At 34.4% G+C, this 8,765-nt stretch overlaps 2 long non-coding RNA genes across 2 annotated transcripts in view; both read right to left on the bottom strand.

Moving 5' to 3' along the window:
- Positions 1-8,765, bottom strand: part of LOC141438363 (uncharacterized) — a 319,118-nt gene that overhangs the window by 84,647 nt on the left and 225,706 nt on the right. The gene's annotated exons all lie outside the window — the stretch shown is intronic.
- LOC141438350 (uncharacterized) overlaps positions 7,396-8,765 on the bottom strand; it is a 9,979-nt gene continuing 8,609 nt past the window's right edge. The window contains exon 5 of the long non-coding RNA XR_012452477.1: positions 7,396-7,466. This is a non-coding gene — a long non-coding RNA (uncharacterized lncRNA). The remainder of the gene's footprint in view (positions 7,467-8,765) is intronic.

Raw genomic sequence — 8,765 nt, 5'->3', positions numbered from 1 at the left:
AATTCTCAATCAAACTTAGCCGTTATAGTTTTCCTAGAAAGTTTGATATACTTACTACCATCCTGAATTTTTTCAAATTTTTCCTCCGGTTTAGATTTTAGAGGGGCGGGACGACGCTCGATTTTAATCCACTTTAAAGTTGACTATTTCGCAAACAAAAAATCGTCTTAGCAAACCCCTTTGGTTTTAAAAGACCTATCCAACGATACCCCACACTATAGGGTTGAATTAGAAACAAAAATCACCCCCACTTTACGTCTATGGGAGGTACACTAAAATTTTTTATTTTATTTTTTATTGTACTATTTGTTGGCATAGTTTACATATATATCCGTGCAAAATTACAGCTTTCTAGCATTGATAGTCCCTGAGCAAAGCCGCGGACGGACAGACAGACAAGAGTCAGACAGACAGACAGACATACAGACATGGCGAAAGTATAAGGGTTCCGTTTTTGCCATTTCGGCTCCGGAACCCTAAAAAGGAGAGGAGGTATGACGTAATCTTTTTTTGTATGGGAAAAATAAAATTTTTGTTCAGAAACCTATCGTGTGTGGTATCTAATGAAAGGACTTACTGAGCCGATTCTAGTAATATATCACATCATTATATTTTGTCACTTGTTTTAAATAAAAATAAAAATCATTTTCAAAACATACCAAGTTTGGGCTCCTCCATATATAATGCGGTTGAATCATTATTTGTAAAATTTTATAACAAAAAATTGAACCGACTACAAAAACCATGAAAATAATAGAATAATAATAATAATAAAATAATAATAATAGAATATTATTTTCATGATTTATTGAATCAGGCGTTACTGTGCGGAGGTCCATATCAATGAACTAAAAGAATTTCCTTGCTACCCGCGACCCTACGATAGCTAAGCTTATGCAAAATACGCGCGTTCATGCAGTTTCTCCACCTCCACACTGTAAGAACACACACAAATCACACAAACCCATCTATCACCACCACCACACTACACTGACGCTTTTGAAGGACGGTTAAAAAAATATATTAATAATTTGTGGGTAGTTTTGTTTTGTTTCATAAAACGTATGTGGGTACTTGGGGAGTTACAGTGGCAAATTAAAACGGTGGTTGTGGTTCGTTAGTCTAACAACTGGTAGCATGGTGTACGGTTGTGTCACTCTGAAGATGAGCTCTGGTTGAGTTCAAAACGCGTCAGTGTAGTGTGGTGGTGGTGATAGATGGTTTGTGTGATTTGTGTGTGTTCTTACAGTGTGGAGATGGAGGAACTGCATGAACGCGAATATTTTGCATAAGCTTAGCTATCGTAAGGTCGCGGGTGAGCAAGGAAATTCTTTTAGGTAGTTCATTATTTTCATGGTTTTTTGTAGTCGGTTCAATTTTTTGTTATATTTTTTTTTCACGCTCATTGGTGTAAAAAATCAAAGATACAAAAGTTTAATATCAACTGCTCGTCACTTTTTACGAAAGATTGCTTTTTCCGATACAGAGACGTTCATTATTGAGGAGTCCCGGTGCTTCGGATCACCCCCCGTTTTACCGTAATAATATGCGTTACGAGGAGCATAAATTGCTTAGCAACTGTGTCAAAGTAATTAAAATTCAACCCGTGAAATACTTGTTATTGACCATAGTAACTCCGATGGTCAACTCTGGTCTTCATCATCAGCTCCACTTCACCAAATGATGATTTTTAATAGCAAATACACAAGTTACTACTAAATATATCCAATTTATTATAGGTGTCCCTACAACATTTGAAGAGTTCCCTCGATTTTCTTAAGTTCCAATCATCAGATCCTGCATTGGTGCCTAGGGGACCTAACTGAAGTCATTCCTAGATGAACGCAAAAAAAAATTACAAATCGGTTCATAAATGACGGAGTTCTGAGGTAACAAACATAAAAAAATACAACCGAATTGATAACCTCCTCCATTTTTTGAAGTCAATTAAAAATATACCTAAAATGATATGTAATAGCGTCATATCCAACCCTAAGAAAGCAATTTTGAAAATATTTACATTTACAATACAATACAATACAAAGACTCTTTATTGTACACCAGACATAGTAAGCGATACAGAAAACAAATTATTAAAATTACAAGGTGAGCAATAGCAATAGTATTTTTTTAATATTACAAAATGTGATACAATCACAATTAGTTGAAACATGTATAAAAAGTTCAATTTTAGACACTGAGGATGATAAATACTAACGCGAGATGAGTTTTCAATCATATTTAAATATTTAATGTATGTATGTGTGGGTTACATATTGCAAGTTAAATTTGACCGACTTCCTGATTTCCGATGAAGCTGAAAATTAGCATACATGTGTACATTGGATGACAATGCAATAATTTATTATTATGACATGAAGCTGATCTGATCATGGAGCTGGAAGGTGGCCATAGGAACTTTGTAATAAAGCAACGCAGCCCTGTCGAGTTTAGGTTCATTTAGTTGTCTTGACTAAAATGTAGTATTTTTAAAATTGCTTTCTTAGGGTTGGATATGAGGCTATTACATATCATTTTAGGTATATTTACAAATAATGATTTAACCGCATCATAATCTGGAGGCGCCCAAACTTGGTAAGGTCTAAAATTAATTATGTTTTATTGAAATAAACAGTTTAAAGTTTAAGTTTAATGAAATAGAAAACTTTAATGAATTGAAGAGTAAATTATATACCTCAAACAGGCAGGTTTTGCTATGAGAAATCAGTGAGCAAAATACAAAGTAACTTTTTTTTAAATGCTGAGTACAGTGTTGGGTCTACTCACTGAATTCCAAATATTTGAATTTCACTTTGATATGTCACTTTCACTTCAACACGAAAAAAGCGAGAGATAAGATCAAATGTGTTGATTACAATCTTAATAGTTATTTGTGCAATAAGAGAGCAAAGTTGTTTTTAGTTGCGAGTGTTGATTTTGAATCCCGAGTCAGCGAAGGGTTCTATAATTGAATCACGAGCGTTAGCGAGGCTACCCACTGAGCAAGGTAACATTGCCTAAATGTTAACGAACGTTGCATTTGGAAGCTTGCAAGTTACATTTGCAAGGTTGTAACATTGTTGCAATGTTGTAGAAATTTTGTTGCAACCTTGAAAGTACCCACTTTCTAAGGTATTTTTGAAACGTTCCATTTGCAAGTTGCAATAACATTCAAAGATAACGTAAAAGTAAGTTTCGAATTAAAGTTTCCTAGAACTTCTAGCGAGAAGTTATAGTAACTTTCAAATGAACGATTATTGTAACTTCATGAAAGTACCTTGCAGAAAGATATATGGAGAACGTTGAAGTAAGTTTCACTTTCAACCTTCAGGCAACGTTGTAGAAACGTTGTTGCAAGCTTGAAAGTACCCACTTTCTAAGGTATTTTTGAAACGTTTCATTTGCAAGTTGCAATAACATTCAAAGATAACGTAAAAGTAAGTTTTGAATTAAAGTTTCCTAGAACTTCTAGCGAGAAGTTATAGTAACTTTCAAATGAACGATTATTGTAACTTCATGAAAGTACCTTGCAGAAAGATATATGGAGAACGTTGAAGTAAGTTTCACTTTCAACCTTCAGGCAACGTTGTAGAAACGTTGTTGCAAGCTTGAAAGTACCCACTTTCTAAGGTATTTTTGAAACATTTCTTTGGGAAGTTTCAATATCCATAACAGGTATCATAAAGTAAGTTTCAAATTGAAGGTTCTTGAAACTTCCATAAGAATGTTACAGTAACTTTTATCTGAACGATTATTGCAACTCCACAAAACAACCTCGCAGGAAGATCTCTGGAGAAAGTTACGATAAGTTTCACTTTCAACTTTTTCTCAATGTTGCAGAAACGTTGTAGAAAGCTTGAAAGTACCCACTTTGTAAGCCTTTTTCGCAACATTGCTTATATAAGTTTCAGTAAGGAGTATTTAGAACTTAAGTAAAGTTGTGTGGCAAACTTTCTGCAACTTTTAAACGAAAGTTACTTTGTTAAGCTGCAAGTATGTTTGTAATGAAAGGTTTCTGCAACGTTAAAATGAACATTTCTTTAACTTGTGTAGCGACGTTGCTGGTAAGTTTTGGTTTTAAGGTACTTGGTGAAGTTGCAGTAACATTATTTTGAAACATCCTTAAATCTTGCAGTTCCATATTATTTGTAATATTCAAATGAATGTTACATAACGTTGCTAAAGGATTTTACAGAAAGTTACTTTGGTATTATTATTGTAAGTTTCAGGTAAGTACTGCCAGTAACATTATTTTGAAACATCCTTAAACGTTCCAGTTCTATGTTATTTGTAAGATTCAAATAAATGTTACTTAACGTTACTAAAGGATCCTACAGAAAGTTACTTTGGTATTATTGTTGTAAGTTTCAGGTAAGTACTGCAGAACGTTGCACGTGAAAGTTACTGCAAGCTTCAGATGTTCAGTGCAGAAAGGTTGCAAATGTACAATTACTGTAAGTTTGAAATGATTAGTGCACTAGGTTGCACGTGTACAATTACTGTAATTTTCGTATAAAATGACAATGAAACTTGACGTTGAAACGTTAACTGCTGCTAAAAGTTATTAGCTGAATAATTTTGCAATGTCCTGACATAATTATACAAAGTGCCAACCAATTTAAGAATCGCTTGACTTGCGATTCTAAAATTGGTAGGTAATTGTATAGGTCTGCACATTACAAAATTATTCAACTATTAAATTTAAACAACAGTTAACATTTCAACCATTTTACATGATTTTACATGAAATTTAATCATTTTACATGAAAGTTACAGTAATTTTACACGTGCACTAATCATCTCAAACTTAACAGTAATTGTACACGAGCAACTTTCTGCACTGGACATAACATCTGAAATAACAAACTATCAGCAGCAACATTTTAAACTAGTTTCGACATAGCTACAAAAGTAACAATAATTAAAAATAGTTATTAAGAATTAATAACAAACAACAATAATTACCAAAATAACATTAAATTTCTTTATAAATAAAAACAAAAGATAGATTAGATACTTATTTTTATTTCAAAATTTATGATTTACTATTAACAATTAAGCAAAAATATCCCGATATGGTTGTGGGCTTTACTGTCATTAAAGTAAGAATATTCTTAAGTTTAACAGCTTAATTGGGTACACAGGGTACAGGGGTAATTTTATACAAAATACAGTTATTCCTTGGCAAAAGAATTATGAGTTGAGCAAAGACGAGGGCTGATTAATATTCTTATAGCACAATGCAAAACAACAAAATCAAGCAGACAAATTATTATTATGTCAATATAATAATCTATTCGAAAATAAAGCGTCGGCAGGCAACCACTTCGTTAACGTGAATGTTTATTTAACACTTCAAAACCCACAACACAATAATTAAATTACATCATCATCATCATTGCGATTGCATTGCTGCGATTCAGATAGCCCAGCATGTTGTGCGAACGTCTCATTTGCATTTTCTATATATTATCTCTTAAAACAGTACCATGACTGAGGGACTGACTGCTCAAACATGTCCATAAGTATTATACAATACAATACAAAGACTTTATTGTACACCAGAAATAGTAAGCGTTACAGAAAACACATACACAGAGAGAAAATTAAAAGGTATGCAATAGAAATTATGACTATGACTAGATACTACCACTAAAACTTCAATGAATTATACAATATGAAACAGCCCAATTACTTAATTACTCTGACAAAATTGGTTTATCAACTTGAGTTAATTGTGAAGATATGAACACATAACCGTTGGGGGAGAAAAGTCCTCGAGTGGCGACCACGAACCGGAAGACGAAGCGTTGGCAGGCCTCCCACCAGGTGGACTGACGACATCGTGAGAGTAGCGGGAAACCGGTGGATGCAAGTGGCAAGTTGTCGTTCATTGTGGCGTTCTAAGGGGGAGGCCTTTGTCCAGCAGTGGACGTCTTCGGGCTGATGATGATGATGATGATGATGAACACATAACATGGTCTATAGTATAGACCAGTAGACTATATGATCAATCCAAATGGGTCAGTTGGGAGAAATCAGAAACTATGAGATATAGTGAAACCTGTCCTTAGGAACCATGGCTTTCATTTTAGATTAAGGGACTGTTTCACCATCCATTGATTAGTGTTATCTGACGGTTAAATATGATGCCGTCTCTATTTGTTTTGTTCGAATAGACGGAGATGGCATCACATTTAACTGTCAGTTAACACTAATCAAAGGATGGTGAAACAGCCCCTAAATAAAAATGACATTCAATTTTTTGATTTAAATCTCATACATAACCGGGAATTGAACCTGGACAAAATCTCTGTAAACTATGTTATAAATTCTGCAATTTTTTCCGTTGTTATTGTGAATTGTCTGAATCATAAGTAAAACATGTGTGTATTACATACAGTCTGTTCAATATAGGAATGGACAGAAGGAAAATAGGTTCTTTATAATGCACGCTTTAGGAAGTCATTTAATAAATTGCAATTTTTTTAGTATACGGTCTAAACTTAATTCTAATTAAAATATCGAAACATCAATATTGGTTTCAATTATTCAGTAACTAACTGTTGCCCGCGACTCCGTTCACGTAGAATCCGTTTATTGCTATCCCGCAGGAACTATGCAATTTCCGGGATAAAAACTAGGATTCTATGTCCTATCTTGTACCATCTGTATACCGAATTTCACCTAAATCGGTTCAACGATTAAGACGAAATGGTAGGTAACGAACAAACATACATACAATCTTACGCAATTATAATGAATGTTGGTGAGATTAGCTTTGCTATTTTTCATATAGTAATTTAAATACAATAGAAAACTTTCCTATTTTGTTAAAAACAAAAACGTCTTCCCATAAAATACCTAAAGAGGCAGAGGTAAAGAACATTCTGCAAGAATCGGAACGTTTATAATATTGCTGACTCAAGAAACATTCTGTAGGTAGCTACAAAGTAAAAAAAAATATGGTGAATGATTCACACAATCCACAATAACAACGAAAAGTTTGCAGAATTTATAACAGTTTACAGAGATTTTGACCAGGTTCGATTATGTTATTTTCACTGACTAATTTTTTCTTATCCTGAATTACGCCATCAGTTGTGCTATTTCCAGATCATATCTTATTTTCCATGTCACTGTCTTCATCCTTACTGATGTCATTTAGTGTCAGGTCTTCCACACTCCATATTGCTTTCAGATGTCATTGTATCTAAAAAAAAAACGAAGAATTGTTAGTGCTTTAATGTAACGCCATAAGTTCTGGTTTATTAATATCAACCACTTTGTTACCTAATTATTGAAAATAGCATTACCCGCATGTATTTCGTTCAATTCCTTTTAATTGGTTTCATAGGGAGTGATGGAGGTGATCGATACTTTTTGTTTTGGTAATTTTCTTTTGTCCGACGAAGATGACGCCGTCTGCCTAGGTTTTTCCACAGCAAATGCTTCCTTCAAGTTAGCTAACAACCAAAAATAGTACATTATTGCAGAGGCCGGGAAATTAGGGATTGCCGGCCAAGTAGATAAAGGGATACGAGGCTGGCAATCTCTTTTCACGATACCTAAGTATTTAATGCTTTTCTCAAACATTGTCGGGAAATTAAACATCAAAATTCCGTCTGCCGCGGCTAACTTTGCAATTTTCCGGGATAAAAACTGTCCTATGCCCTTTCCAAGATCTCAAACTATCTCCATACCAAATTTCATCTAATTCGGTTCAGCGGTTTATAACAGTATTTAAACTTCGCGGTTTATTTTTTCGAAGTAATGCGAATATTTCCGAGCATGTTTGAGAAAAAAAACATTTTCTTATCTTAAGAACACATTATTAATGGCACCAGTAATTTGCACATGCATGCACAATTAAGATCACTAGAATAACATAAATAAACAAAAAATATTTTTCATCACACTTGCTCGTAACCAGTGTCGTAACATGCAGGCTACCTTAGTTGCAGCCCCCCAAATAAAACCCACGACCTTAATGCGCTTTTCATGAAACCCGTGGTCGGTAAATGAGATGAGTCATTGCCCGTACTAATTTTCATGTCATGAAGCCCAAGGTCGGTAAATGAGTTTTTTCCTGCATGATGTGCTGCTGCTCTGTGCGCGCGCTGCACACGCACGCCATGCATATGCTGCAGAGCGCTGCCAAGAGCGCAGCTAGCGGTTTCGGCAATTTTTAAAATTAGTTTTTCTTTTACAAATATACAATTTTACTCGCAAATGTGATGAAAAACATTGTATGTCGCACGGGCGGTACTAGAATTACGAACATCGACTCATTAAAGCCCTCAGTCTTCGACTTCGGGCTTCTAATAGACTCTCGTTCGTTATTCCTTATTTACCGCCCTTAAGACACAATGTACCTACTATAAAAAAGATCACTAGAAACATGTTGCAATCAAACCAAATTATATATCAGGCAGGTTACATATCAGAACACCTACCTAAAATTGTTAATTAACACATGCATTATGAATTACAATTTATGATGTGCCTTCTCCTTAACCACTAGATAAATAAGAGTAAAGTAAAGTAACCTAATCATAAAAAAAACATTTTTATACTAGCTTTTTTTGCTTATTGTACTTTCTGTTGACTGTACTTGCGTTGTCATCCAATCTACATATCTATTCCAAGTTTGAAGTTGTTGCCATTAACCGTTGAAGAGTTCCGTGATGCGGAGACAATCCTGGCCGGACCACCAGGATGTCACTGCCAGATTATTGTATTGTCACCAGATTTACATATGTATG

The sequence above is a fragment of the Choristoneura fumiferana genome, chromosome Z, assembly GCF_025370935.1.
Source record: "Choristoneura fumiferana chromosome Z, NRCan_CFum_1, whole genome shotgun sequence".
NCBI classification, from domain to species: domain Eukaryota; kingdom Metazoa; phylum Arthropoda; class Insecta; order Lepidoptera; family Tortricidae; genus Choristoneura; species Choristoneura fumiferana.
This window is presented reverse-complemented; position numbering and strand designations above follow the sequence as displayed.